The sequence below is a fragment of the Armigeres subalbatus genome, unplaced genomic scaffold (assembly GCF_024139115.2).
Source record: "Armigeres subalbatus isolate Guangzhou_Male unplaced genomic scaffold, GZ_Asu_2 Contig207, whole genome shotgun sequence".
In the NCBI taxonomy this organism is placed as follows: domain Eukaryota; kingdom Metazoa; phylum Arthropoda; class Insecta; order Diptera; family Culicidae; genus Armigeres; species Armigeres subalbatus.
Genome location: NW_026942913.1, coordinates 854,991 through 870,339, shown reverse-complemented (window position 1 = coordinate 870,339; position 15,349 = coordinate 854,991). Strand labels below are relative to the sequence as shown.

General features: G+C 36.2%; 1 long non-coding RNA gene across 1 annotated transcript; it reads right to left on the bottom strand.

Moving 5' to 3' along the window:
* Window positions 1-5,779: 5,779 nt before the first annotated feature.
* On the bottom strand, window positions 5,780-6,627 carry LOC134203714 (uncharacterized). Its single transcript, XR_009977679.1, has 3 exons — window positions 6,485-6,627; window positions 6,200-6,417; window positions 5,780-6,098 (listed from the first exon to the last, which is right to left on the bottom strand). It is a non-coding gene; the product is annotated as an uncharacterized LOC134203714 (long non-coding RNA).
* Between the last annotated feature and the right edge of the window lie 8,722 nt (window positions 6,628-15,349).

Genomic DNA, 15,349 nt, shown 5'->3' with positions numbered 1-15,349 from the left:
AAACCATTTTCACCGGATTATTATCCGACATTCTGACTACTTGCCTGGCCCGTAGTAGTCTTCCGATATTTGCGGTTAGTACCAAGGTTCTCCCAACAGCTGATGCATCTCGTGGTTCATTCGCCTCCTCCATGAAGCGTATCGTCCCTTCTGCATCCCGTCATAGATAGCTCGCAAAACTTTCCATTCGAAGACTTCAAGTGCGCCTTGGTTCTCCACGAGCATTGTCCAGGTGTGTTTGCAGAGGACTACCTGTCTAATGAGCGTTTTGTAGATAGTCAGTTTGATACGGCGGCGATTATTCTTCGATTGGAGCGTTTTGTGGAGTCCTTACGTGAATGGTTTAACTTCTCATAGAATCTTCGTGCATTATTCCTGCACTGAAAATAATCTACACGCTAGAATAATGTTCTTTTGAACGTGAATCTAACGTGTTTTTTCACTGTGAATTTTCACTAGTGATACACGTTATACTTTTAAGAAATGAATTTGAATCCACACCACTAGTTATCACTGCCGAAATTAACGTGTTTAGAACATCGATCTAGTTGACGATCGATTTAAGAAATTAACATCATGGCGCCTGCCTGAAGTTTAGTTTAAACAATGATTTAGTTAGTTATTAAATACAGCATTACAAAGTTATAATATATTCTATTAGCATAAGGTAAGTTTAAGCTTCCGTTCGTATTTTTGGAAAATATGTTGAAGAATAATTTACTTCACAGGTCAGCATCTACTCAGCCATATATCAGATCTATTTGAATCCCTTGTGACCAGCCACATCGAGTCAACGTTAAATATTTATCCGGCAAAACCTCTATCGTAATGCAGTGAGACGGCCACGGAAAAGGTATGTCTGGCCAGCCAGCTCAAAATTTCCAACAAACTCCTGCCGCTGCCACTTCTTCGCTGCATTAGATTACATCATGTGAGCTATACTGTTTATAACTGTCAGTGTTTAGAAAAAAATAAGCTGGTCAATAAATTATTCGTTCAATATATTACATGCATTGTTTTATTGATGTTTATCTACGATTTGCCTTATGTTAGGATTAAATCCTAAAACGCTTCCTTTCATTTTATCAACGAGAGCAATCCATATAAATTTAACGTGTTTCGCATTTCAATTCATGTTGTTCTCCAATAATATCACGCGTTACATTTTTTGACATATGCGACTGGAAATACACGTTACATCCACATACTTTTCAATAAGTGCAGATTCATGTGTGAAACCAGTAGTATGAATGTTTATATTATTTTCAGTGTGCTGGCGTTTTTTCCTTCGGATAATTGAGTTTTATCAAGTTTATTTTCATGATCATTCTAGATATAACTGGAGTGGTTTTGGATCTACACGTATAAATAAAAACACGTCAGCATTTATGATATGATACATACTCCCAGTGATACAAAGATCAGAATTCAATTCGTTTTTGCATCAACGTCATAGAAATCTGTGATTTATTTAAAGCGTGTAAATAATGTTCTTGGCCCGGAAACGTGGATAGGAAACGAGATAGGAATACGCCGTTCAGAGCAAATATCGTTCAGAGCAAAATATCGGAGAAAATACTAAATAATAAAAATAGTATATTTTTTAAATTCTTTATTAAAATGTTTTTTTAGTATTTTAGAGAGTTCATAACTGAATAAATATAGTAAGGAATAGTACTAAATATTACAGTGAGTATGAAAAGTTTTCAGCGTTCTCATTTTTATTTTTATGTCTTCAAAACAATGACGTTAAAATACTAATTGCTTAAATTAAATTATTACAGAAAAAGGAGAACAATAACAAAGCAAGAAGTAATCTACTCATCGTCACTTTCGTCTCTAACTTCAGGTATCTCAGACTTTCGTCTCATCTCAAAGTCGAGCTTCTGCTTTTTGTATTGCAGCATCTGCAACTGGTAATCTAGCTGCTGATTTCTATTCTTCTCCTTATCCAGAATCATCTGCTTTTTGAATCGAAATTTTTCCTCTTCCAGCTCAAATCGGTTTGTTTCAAGCGCAAATCGCTTCTCGTGCAAATCGTACGATTTACGCGCATATCGTGCGCAATCCGATACATGGCGTTTTATCTTGCAGAGATCGTCAGTCTGCTTTTCGGAAATTACGTTTGGTTGTTCGTCCACGTCCACGTCCTCATCCAATCGACTGACCTCTTGACTCATCTTGTCGAGCTGCATTGTCCCGTGCAGGCTCCTCGTCTTCCATAGCCTGCGGCTCGCCAGTTGATACCTCGGCTAAGTTTTGGTTTTCATCCATTCCAGATGAACCGGGTGCTTGACCGGATGCCAACTGCGTACCGAAAACAGACCCTAAATTTATTAGAAAAGAGATTATTAGATATGTTAATAAATTATGAAATATTCTATTATATTACCATTATGATTAACTGCTCTCTCCAGCGAAAGGAGGCGAATTATGGTTTCTTCCAGATCGTTGAAAGAATGCAGGCTATTTGGCCCACCTCCAGTGGCCGTCAGCTCGGTCTTGTTGTGCTGCAACTTTCGTCTCAGTTGCAATTTTTTGTCAGTCAAACCTATTATAAGATAAACAAAATTGCCGGTCCAAAATTTCAGCAAAATATAAGCAAATACCTTTTGCCAGGCTGCAACGGAACGATTTGGAGGGCCCAAACTGTTCAAGGAATCCGTTATCTTCCACCATAGGGAAGTAACCGAATCCCGCGCTATGAATTTGCTTCCTCTAGCCAGCTCGGGATTTTCCTCCATGAAGGACACAAGCCGGGAAAACTGGCGTTTGTTTGTCTTTTTCTTCCTGTAATAATTTAAATAATTAATAATCTAAATATAATTGCTAAACAATCATTTTTCAACTTACTCCATTATATGCGACTGCTTTTCACGTTTGAAAACGAAGGTGACAACTTTCCACGGTACATGTCATTTTTTTCGCTAAAATGCGGGTGACGTGGCAACCATAATAGCCCCGAGTTCATCCAGTTGTCACTTTGGATGAACTTTTTTATTTTTCATCACTTGGGTGATTCCCGTAGTAGGGGTGTGCTCATTCCACTTCGTTTTCACCGTGAAGTGACGTTCGTAATAAGGGCCACCATCTCATTATTTATCGCGATTAAGTTGTATTTTCATTGCTGGATTCGTAAAAGCTACTGACATTGCAGAACGTGGACCATCGACAGCATTAAAGGACCTTGTAAATATATTAATTGAGCTTGAAAAGGATGGCATTGAACTAAATATAGAGAATAAACCTGTAAGAGTGTACTTCGTGCTAATGGCTATTCTGGGTGATAATTTAGGTATAAACCAACTTATGGGGTATGTCACATCTTTCAACTCACTGTTGTACTGCAGATTTTGTACACTGAATAAGAATGAATGCAAGACAACTGTCATTTTAGATCCCAACTTAATCCGTAATAAGGAAAATTATGCTATTGATTTAACTAAAAGTTCCAAAGAGTCAGGAATTAAAGAGGAATGTGGCTTCAATAGGCTTCAGCATTATCATGCTGGAGACTTTGTTGCTGTTGACGTCATGCACGATTTCTTCTCGCATGGTATATGTGCTTACGATCTCACGCTTGTTTTTGAACATATGATTAAAACGCTAAGAATCTCATTGAGTATAATCAATTATCGCATAAAAATGTTTGATTATGGCAGGACTGAGAAACAAAAGACAATCAAGACTATTACACACCAACAAATTAAATTATCCTCATACAAAATGACCGCACGTGAGATGATGCTTTTAGTTCGATATTTTCCATGAAGTTTTGGAGATTTGATTCCACAGCACGACAAAGTTTGGAATTTTATGATGTCATTAGTTGAATTAGTAGATATAGTGCTACTCCCACGTTTCAATAATGAAATGTTAAGCATACTACATGAACAGATTATGTACCACCATACGCACTATCAGCAATTATTCGGTGCGAAGTTGAAGCCAAAATTTCATATACTATTGCATTATGTTGATGTCATTAAAAAGGTTGGTCCTCCTAGGTATACATGGAGTTTTAGATTCGAGGCCATGCATCAAATGTTTAAGCAATATAGTCGCAACATCACATCAAGAAAAAACATATGTCGTACATTATGTATTAAGGCTAATTTGTTCTTTATGCAAAATATGATAAATATGGGAGAGACCAAGCAAAACATTTCATATAAAAATGCATTGCATATTAAAATAAATGAATTACCTTATTATAATGCGATATCGTCCAGAAAACTTGATTTCTGATGCATTTTACATTTGTAAAGTTGCAACATACAAAGGTACAGAGTATAAGATTGGAGATTTTGTTACTAAATCTGAACATAACATGCGCAGAATTGAATTATATGAAATCAAAGATTTGCTTGTATTTGAAAACGAACTATTATTGGTTTGTAAAGAATGGTATGTTGGTGATTACTCATACCATTTCGCGTCAATTGAAGTGCATGAAATCCAAACACTTTTGAAATTTGTAATGTGTCATTGTTTGATGGTCCACCAATACACGTATATAATGTAGATGTAAGGAAATTTATAAGGCTAAAGAAGTTTTTTATATAAATTTGCAAATAAAAACCACGAAATAAATCAAAGCCTTTCGATTACTATTATGTATGATAATACAGGTGTTACAATTGATATCAAATGTTTTCTAATATCAAATTGAACAGCATATTAGAATTTAAATAGAATTTAAATACCATGAATATAATAACAATCTATATTTTGGAAATTTTTTTTAATCAAGTTTCAGTTAGAAATTCAATTTAAATTGCTATATCCAATAAGTTATTTTACTCTAAGTAATTACTAGAGAATTTTTGGTATCAATTCGAACAAATGTATAATTCATCATCACAATACAATAGTGTTATGTAATGTAACAAATGCGTTTAAATATACCATAAACCGAAGAGTAACAGTAAAAACTATTATTGTAAATTTAAATACCTTCATAGTAGAATCACATGCCGCACAAAAGGCAGAATTACCATAAACATGGTAAAAAGCATTGGAAGTAGAAATATTCCAACATAGTAGATATTACTGTTCTTTTAGTTCTAATAAAACAATTGAATTGTCAGCTGAAAATCGTGGGTGTGTAGCGTTTAATTTAACCCTCTATAATAGTAATTTTCACTGCACCTTTTCTTTCTGTGTAGTTACTTTAGTGCTACCCAGCAATTCGAATAAGACAGCGATACAAAATGATTCGATATCTGTCAAAAGTAATCATGCTCTGCGAGTAGGGTTATTCGATAATTATTGAAATGTCACTTTTACAGTTTAATTCTCCAAATGAGACAGACCCTTAAAACTAAACGTGTTTTTATATTTGTATCAACAAAATACTGTCAAAAAAACAAGATGTATAAACTTTCATTTACATATATTGCTACACGGCTCCGTGGCCGTGCGGTTAGCGACGTCAATCGTATAAACGCATGTGCTGTGGAGTGTGGGTTCGATTCTCACCCCGGTAAGGAGAAAACTTTTCGTAAAGCGAAAAGTTCTCCACTGGTCCACTGGGTGTTGTGTAAATGTCCTTGTCCGTTGTCTAATGCTAGATGTTAAGTGTTCAGTCTGTGCGACCTCTGGTCGAAGACGGTGATTCTGTATTTTTAAAAAAGTCAAATTAAATTGTGGTCCACTGGGTGTTGTGTAAATGTCCTTGTCCGTTGTCTAATGCTAGATGTTAAGTGTTCAGTCTGTGCGACCTCTGGTCGAAGACGGTGATTCTGTCTTTTTAAAAAAGTCAAAATAAATTGTTTTGTTCCATGAAATGGTTAATTTTATATTCTACTTTTCATTCTTGTACATTAAGAAATGCAATTCAATTATGAACGTTAATGGTCATTAATTGTCGCAGCGTTCAGCTTTCAGTACGAATTGAAACTTTTCACCGGAATGACCACTTTGACCCTTTCCGTGATGTTCTTAGGCATAGCACTTCCTGGCGAATCTTCCTCGTGTATTGCGGCGACACAAATCATGGTGTGTGCACTTGCCTGGGGTGCATGCTCTGGTCTCGAAAACGGTATATGTCATGACCTGAGTTCGAATGCCATACACATAGTGAAGTTTTGGACGCTCTACAAACAGAAATGCGTTAGGTTAATAAAATTACTTTCCTCACCATACACCCTGGATCGAAGTAATCGATTACCCCGAGGATTACCCCTTCTTAACTCACCATTGTGGTAATTTCAAGAATTTTACGCGGATCGGTTCTAGCCGCTGTCCGAAGCACCACCTCACAAAGCACGAACGTCAGAATCTTCTTCAAATAAACACTCCTAATACCTTCATTGTGAGAAACATTTCTTCTCTATGCAAATGGCCGATTGATTGATTATTGCTTTACGCTCTCGAGTAAATCAATCTGTATATTGGATTGCACTTCATCAACCTCTGTAAAATAGATCAAAATCACTTATTCACAATCATTTTTTACTATTCAATTGAAAAAAGAAAATACTTTGTTCTCATCCTGCTCAGCACAGGCATCTGCAGTAAAGATTATGGTGTTTTAGTTCGGTGCCCATCATCCGCGTTCTCAGTCGCTGCCGAATCTTCGGATGGCGAGTCCGTCAGTGTATTGGCTGCAGTTCAACATCCGGTTAACCCCGTGAACAACTCGTCACACATCCCGTGTACAGACACAGTCACTTCCACGAGATCTGAAAATGGCCACTACTCCATGTAAGTAATGGTCTCTGCCTTCATCAGTTTCCATTTTTGTGGATTGTTTTTGTTTGAAGAAAAAACAACCTACGAAAATGTTGCTATGACAGCAGTGCTAAAATTTGTTCTAAAGGGGCATCAATAGATTACGTTTGAAGCGACGCTTTCATGACTGGGTACCGAAGACCGTTCATAGCATACGAAATTGGAATCCCAAAAAAATCGCCAGTTTCATATTGATTGTTGGTATCCCCCCGCTTATCCGGACCTCGCTAATCCGACGGCTCGTTAGTCCGGATCTCGCTAATTCGCAATTTTCCGGATTAAAAAGTATCAATACCCATTTAAACACATTATGCTGTCAGTTTTCAAATTTGTGCTGTGATTTTGTTTTGGTTAATTTGTATGGATTTGACAGTCGGATTAACGAGAGAAACCTCGATAGTCCGGCCATACATTTGTCGGATCAGCGGGGGTATACTGTACTTACAATTGTTTTTGAAACGTTTTCGTATATTTTTCGTATACGTAAGATACATACATTGATAACTTTTGAAACGTTTCTTTACATTGCATATAAACTATACAACAATATTTGCCTCATAGCGCCAAATGTGCATTTTTTCCCTTTGAATTGCATTGTTGACCACCCGCATAATCATGGACCATACGTAGACTGCATCTGTTATAATTGAAGAGAATAAGTGTTATTGCAGCGATTGTCTCACTAATAGTAGTTAACCATAAATGGACAGTCTCATATACTGTTTCAACAGTAGCTCAGATGGTAAACGGCCAAACGACCATATGGGTAATGGGCGGTTAAGTATAATTAACATTCAAATCCGGTCGTTTTTTCGAACAAAATTTTCGATGTACCATACATCAGTTGGTAGATGTACAATTGAATAACTATATAATTACACATTGACAGCATGTTATGTATTAACAGTAAGTGTTGATGTAGGGTTGGTATGGTAAATCAAGCTTAAAATTGTATGCTAACAATGAAGTGAATAGTGACAATATATCTTATAACGCATATGTAATTTTGACTGCATGGTATGTCGTTTTTCATTATGCGGGCAGTAAAGCTGTCACTACTGAGAAATCAAAAATCGTATTGTTTTACTATACAAATACAATACAAATCATTGTATTTTGAACAGTTTTGTTTAGATATTTCAACAATATATTAACCATACACTCTATTGTGTGACGAAAAAAATGTATGGAAAAATCTCAGATTTTGTATAGTTACGATACTTAACAACCCGTACATTCTATTGCGAAAACTTCATTTACATTTGAGTAAATGGTTCATAACAATGCATTCTAATGTATTTCTATGGTTTCATTTACAATATAATCTATTGCCAATTTAATGTTATTAATAGTAGTGTTACAATAAATTGTATTGTTATTCTACTGTATTTTTTATTCGGGATCTCTTTCATATGAAATATTTATATGGAATATTCCATTGGCGTTTTGATGTTGCATGTAGAAGAAGAAGCAGAAATATGATAATCGAAAAAATTTCCACGGGAAACCATACGAAAAAGTTTTTAAAACTCTTCCCAAATATTCTAGAAGCAATTTAATCATTGACGAATTCGTCAATGATTTAATTAAAAACGAAAGGCTATACCTTACACCTCGGGAAAATTTTCCGCTGGATTCTGGTCCCCGTGCGTTTTAAATGGGACCGGGACCATTCCACCGATTCGTTTAACTTTTAGTTAAAATTTGACACTTCGATGGTTATTTTCCCATCGTGGTTAAAATTTTACTCCGAAGCCGACCCATTTGAGTTTTGACAGATTGATAGTTATTCGGAACGAAATGGATTTGGCTCCAATTTTCTCGCGAACAAAGTTTAACTATTGAACTGTCAAATCTAACCATGCTCCGGAGCAGGGTTATTTTTAACCACGGCGAAATAATCATCGAACTGTCAAATTTTAACTAAAAGTTAAACGAATCGGTGGAATGGTTCACAGCCTATGTCAAATGACACGTGACATTTTGGAGAGATTTCACTCTCTAGCCTCAGATGTTATATTTAGAACAATGTACCATTGGACAAAAATAAAGCACTGCTCAAGCGTTAGGGTAACTGTCCTATTTTGGACCCCTAGAGGAAGTGCATCTCAATATATGATTATATCTTTTGAAACACAGGTTCTATATGGGCGGAAATGACACCATTTCAAAGATGAAAGTTTTTTTTTATGAAATAGAAATTCGAAATGAGCTTCAGTTATTGATAAATCAGTGAAATTTGCCATTTTCTGAAATGAAAATTTTCTTTTTTTCGTTTTGGACAGTGCAACATATGTTGGACCCCCAAATGTACACATTTTGGACACCCCCAATTTAGTCTCTTCAAAGTCGAATTTCTAATTTATCCTGGTAAATTTAGTCGAAGCCAAGTTTATCTTTCGATTGGCATGCATCAATGAGAAGATTCCTGCGTTTTAAATTCACAATTTCGACAAAAATTTATTGTGTACGTTCTAAGATTTTCAGTGATGTATACTTTTAAGCGTAACGCATTGTAACGCTCGTCTTCTTGAACAAACTCATTTCCTCGAAATTTCATCTAAATATCGCTTTTTCGCACGGAAAACCAGTGAAATAGATGCTGAACAATGTTAATTTCCTGAAGCCAATGGGGGAATTGGGTCCTAAAGCCCTACCTCATTTATGGTTGCAAACGATAGTGCATCGGTCAAGAATACTTGAATCGATGTTATAAAAATTCTGGTAAAATTCTAAATCAGTATAAACAATATTTTTGTGTTTAATACATTTTGAGCGACGATGGATCGGGTGATGTGCGTAGTTCGAGTTTCAGGGGCATTCTCGAGTCCCTTCGAAACGCGTAGAGGGTTACGGCCTGGGTGCTGCGGATAGAGTCGCTTTTCTGCCCTCAAGCGAGTAGAGGGATATTTTGAAATCACTCCCATAAACAAAATTATTTTGCAGTTACTTGGTTGTCAAACATTTCCCGCTCTTCGAATTTCTCTTTCCACGCTGCGTGAGGGCGCACAAATGCACTAGACTCTACATGACTTTACGATTATTTACATACATTCGTGCTCCAATCAGCTGCTGAATCTCATGAAATTTCATAACGAGTGCTTTTTAGTTGCATTCCTACTAATTTTCCACTCGAAATATAATGTGAGAATATTTGTTACAAAGAAAACAAAACTCAAACAAAGTTTATTTTTATTTTTTCCCCAAATAATTACAATACTTCTCAATATTAGATCAGAAACGAACATAACCACAATCTTCAATGTTTGGCTCCGGCACAATAGAAAATTTTGGCTTCAGTTTGACAACCAAATCGATTCTATCCGCACCACCCAGGTTACGGCAAGGTGATGGTCTCTCGTGTCTGCTATTCAACATCGCTTTGGAGGGAGTAATACGAAGGGCAGGGATTGACACGAGTGGTACGATTTTCACGAGGTCCGTCCAGTTATTTGGTTTCGCCGACGACATTGATATCATGGCACGTAACTTTGAGAGGATGGAGGAAGCCTACACTCAAATAAATCAAATGATATATTTTAAATGGATTCGCACTTGAAACCTTAACTGAAGGCATACACTGAGGAAAATGGACGTATGATTTTCAATCAAACGCCTTATGAAAATTTGCCACAAGGAATCGGTATGAATTTCAATAAGTTGCCTTATGAATGATGATTTTCATTTGAAAAAAAGTGAAGTGCGGCAGACTGGGTTCGAACCATGGACGTCGGGGTCGGGAGGCCGGTATGTAGACTACACGCCCATCGACGCTTGATTACTCAGGAAGGTAACTGCGTATAAGAATCACTGTTGGTGGAATAATCAGTCGAAGATTCATAAGGCGCCAGTTATGAATTTCGATAGTCCAGTTCGCTGAGTGTAATTTAGGATTTATATGCGCCTAATAAAAAATATGGCTAAGCTATTTAAAACGCAATATTGAGTTGAATGAATTTAAAGTGCATTGAATAGAAAATAATATGCTGCACACATATTGTATACAATTTAAAAAGCTTGTTATAAGGCAAAAATAACAACAAAAAGCGTCAGACGGCAAAATCTGCTAGTCGGATTATCAACGAATTTGATCATCTTTACTATATCAGAAGCGGAATTGACTAAACGGTAAGTAACCAAAATGAATTCTCATCTTGATTCTCATGGTTTTCCATTTTCCTCAAGATTCACTATCTCTTCGATCCTTACATTTTTTTTCTCAACGGATCAGGTTGGATCAGGTACACACAAAAAAAATCGTTGGTAAAATTAAAAGAAACGTTGGTAAAATCAAGAAAATCAGTTAGTGATTTTCAGTAGAAAGTACAAGACTGTTAAATCCACTACATCAAAAATGTCACATTGGTAAGAATTTCGACAAGAGTCAACTTTTCAAAATGACATATCCCTCTTAAAACTAAATGCGTATTTTACTCTAGAATCAACTAGTGATATTTTCAAAACAACAACTGGTGTGCGCTCTCCATTTGAATACAGTACTATAAAAACTGTTACATTTTTAAAATTGATTACATGTTCAAATTTTATTTATTTATTATCATTTCATTCGTGTGTCTATTTACATTATTATAAATCTGCCTTCATTTCTTGTTTGCGCTGAAATCGCCGTCATACCTCAGCCGCCTCGGTTCGAGTAGGCACCAGGATTGTGCACATTTTATTCGTCTTGGCTCTGAACATCTCGTCCTTTGTCACCCCCGCCGTTATGATTGTCGTGATCATCGGAAAGAGTGTGCATCACTTTTTTGCACAACGTAGCGCCGGCCTTGTCAGCCACCCAACCGCGGTGGTTCCTTTCCGTCGATGTCAGTAGACGAGTACTTTGACGTGGTGTCATCGTCAGCACCCAATTATGCAAACGGATGTTTTTTTCCAGTAGACCATCTCGCCGGTGTTGTTGAAGCTGTCGGCCGGGATGGCCGGGTTGGAAAAAGCAGTTCGGCTTGACCGGCCAACTGTGTCCCCAACAAACATTCACTAGTTGAACTAACATCAGTGTGATGATTTAATTCAGCGCTGTGTTGAATTATGTCTGTACTATTTCTTATCACAACATCTGTTCAAGCTTTGTTCACACAATTTTGGCGAAGTTATACAACTACAACATCTCATTTTGAAAAACAACTTTATTAACTGATTCGTTAAACCTTTAATATGCATTTTACTAAGCCTCAATTCAGCTACATGTGAATTCTTCGAAAATAATAATGCATAGAAGGTAACATCATCAAGATCTCCAATGAGCGTATTTTGAAGCAATTGCTATTTTCATATAATCATTTTAAAATTTTCCTAAATCGGGTCTCGAACTGCTGTCATTTGATCATCCGCCGGTAACGTTGTCATCCGCGCCATCCTTGATTTGTTAGATATGGCTAACTCAATGCATAACATAAATAATCTTATTGCTGAATATGAATCATAATAAGGCAAAGACAAAGGTGCTGTTTGAACGAGATGGCGCCACAACATTTAAAGTAAAATGAATTTCCTTGTATGGACAAATCATCCGTTCTCATTAACTACGCATCGCATCAATATGAAACCTAGGTCAAAAAGCAACAAATAATTTTTAGATTTTTTGTTCCCACGACTTGTTTTACAGTTCTAAACAATAAAAGAGATTTCATTGTACCTCCATACTAAATTCTAGCTGTATACTTTCAATTTCTTCAAGACTGTTCTCCACCTCGTGTGTGTGGAAGGAACATTGAAAGCTTACGATATCGAACAGCAGATGTCATTAGTGTATATGCAATGTTACATTGATACAAACACACAGCAACACCACCTGTCGCCTGATAATGAAAATATTGCAATTATACCGTCAGGTGTAGTGGCTGTTGTTAAAATATTTAGGAAGGGCCTCAAGCGGAATTTTTGCTAGAACGCAACTGACGATCTCCTATTGGACTCTTATTCAATAAGTCGATCTGTCAAACTACAGTTTGTAAATAACTGAACAAGATTTTTATTTCAACCATTGTTCAGCCAGTCATAACCTTCGCACACTAGGAAAGATACGTAAAAATAATGTCGATAAACGATAAAATAAAATCCATTCCCAATGCTATTTATGAATTTATGAAAATAAAATCAAAGTACAGTGAACGTTCGCTAATTGGGGTTTTTCTAGTTGGGGCGCTTTTTAGTTGGGGGTTCGCTAATTGGGGCGAAACCCAATTAAAAAGCAGCTAAACGTCAGAATGTGATGTCAAAAACGCGTTGACGTTTTGTTTCCGTGTTTGGCGGGATCGATATTTTCTGGCGCGTAAAATTTTCTTTTGTTCAATGCAAAAAGTAAACAACATTGACGCTTGTCAAACCGCCCCAATTAGCGAACGGCATTCGCTAGTTGGGGTGAGGTCGTGCCCCAATTAGCGAACGATCACTGTATACCTATTAGGCTTTCCTCAGAAGCTCTTGATAAACGGTTGCGATATGATTGTCAAATGCTAAGATTATTCCAATAAAGATCAACATCCATGCGATGATATTGGGATTCCACAAAAGATATTTTAGTTACCAGATAAAGATTATCGCTGTCGTCGCTGTCCGGAACATCTTTCATGGCGAGGATAGTGGATCTAAATGTCAATGATTGAAAAATACATACGATTTGACAATTAGGTACCACACATGTTTTGGACAGCAGAACAAACGGAACCGAAGGGACAATCTTTATCTGGTAACTAAATATCTTTTGATACCACACATCAAAGATTCAATAATTTTCCGACGTTATTCAACGGCGTTATATCCGGCTTTTAGTAAATTTATTTCCGCATGAATGCATGATTTTTTTATTGCTCTAGCAGTTTTGTTTGTTATAATCTCCGACAGCTTAATAAATCACGAATATAAAAAGCATGTCTTGAAAATAAATAATTATTTTATTGTCTTTTTATTGTCTTAATTGATTTATTTATGTCTATTTGTATTATTCAGTATCTATTTTTCCTGTAAATCAAATTTTCCAGATCTAGAATCCAGATTTTCTCTCAAACTGAAAAAGCATGTTTTTTTCCACTGTGCGATAGATCAGATAAATGGGAAATCCAATGGTTAAGAAGGACAAAGGTTAAGAAGGATGTCTAAATGCTTGCTTATTAACTTACTATTCAAACTCAATTCGACCACCCTTTCAGAGCATCACATCATAGTCGAACAGAGAACTTTAAAAATCATTAGTTCAGCACACTGTTAAACTTCCCCAATGTGCTGAAATGTGATAAAACGAAAACGTTAGTTTGACTTCAAATAAAGGTAGTAAACAAATAAATAGGTCATGTCGAATATTAGTTAGATTAAATGCTGAAATGAAATCCGTCTAGCGAATTATTCAGCATACATTTTATTCAGCTACGAATATCACAAATAAACAATAATTCAAGCTAGATGCTTATTTGTAGCTTGTCGTTTTTTTTTGGGTCCCTTTCGCTGCTTCGTTTCGACATTTTCAAAAGCCGTCGGCTCAGCAGGCTGGATGGATGTAAGGCGAACTGGGCTACGATGATGATCCTTTCTCCTGACGCTAATCACGATCGTTTTCCGATGGGTCTTGCTTTTCTCCCAAATGGTTCTCCATTCACCAGAAATAAAATTGCCGTTTTCGATAAACAACTTTTCTCGTTTCCTTTTCTGATGACAGATTGTTGTGGGCTGCCAGTTCTTGTTGTCATGGTTGCCAGAAACATGGAATATGGAAGTTGATTTGATTAATTTTGCAAATGTTATTTCGATTGAACTCACTGTGAAAAATCACAATTTCACAAAGAGAAAAAACTTTCAGATCAACTATTTAACATTTAATTTAATTATTTTAGCACTCAAAAGTACCATATTTTCCTTACTTTTAAAATAAAATTAGAAAATGTTAAAAACACAACTTTTTTTGGCTCTGTGTACATATACTTCGGGAACTTCTTTTGAACAGCATGCGGCAGTTCTCCACCAGCGGAAGGAATCCATTTCTCGAGGCAACTGACAGTCCAAATACCTCATCAAAAGTGAAGGAAATCAGGAAATATAAAGAAGAAAAATGAATTGAATCAAATTTAAAGACGCAGGTGTGCACCGGGAAAAAGCGGTAAAGCCGGGTCGATGCATACCTGCGCAGCATGCACTTATAGCGTCTTTATACATGGGCATTGGGCCTTTATAATGAAAATAAACGAAACTTGAATAAATAATGTTGCCTATGTTTGAATATAATTTCTAAATATAAACATCCTTGCTTTCCGCTCCCTTCAGATTTGTGTTAAAAATTAAAAATTACGATTTGACAGGTAGAGTAGAGTGGGGCAAGAGTGCGCGTGGGGTAAGAGTACGTTTTCGATTTTTTGAAGTAATAAAAAAAGATAAACTAGCAGCACTGCATCAGTTTGACAGGTATTCTGGCCAACTATTATCATGTGTAATTGTTAACGATTTGAATAAACAACAAGGGAGATATGGAGTTAGATAACTTTTTGGTAATTTTGCTAAAAATAATTGGGTTTCCGCAACTAGTATTTCATTACCACATATACGTTCAATCAGGTGAACATTATACCATTTCGATAACCTATTGTATATAGAGTACTTTATGGTA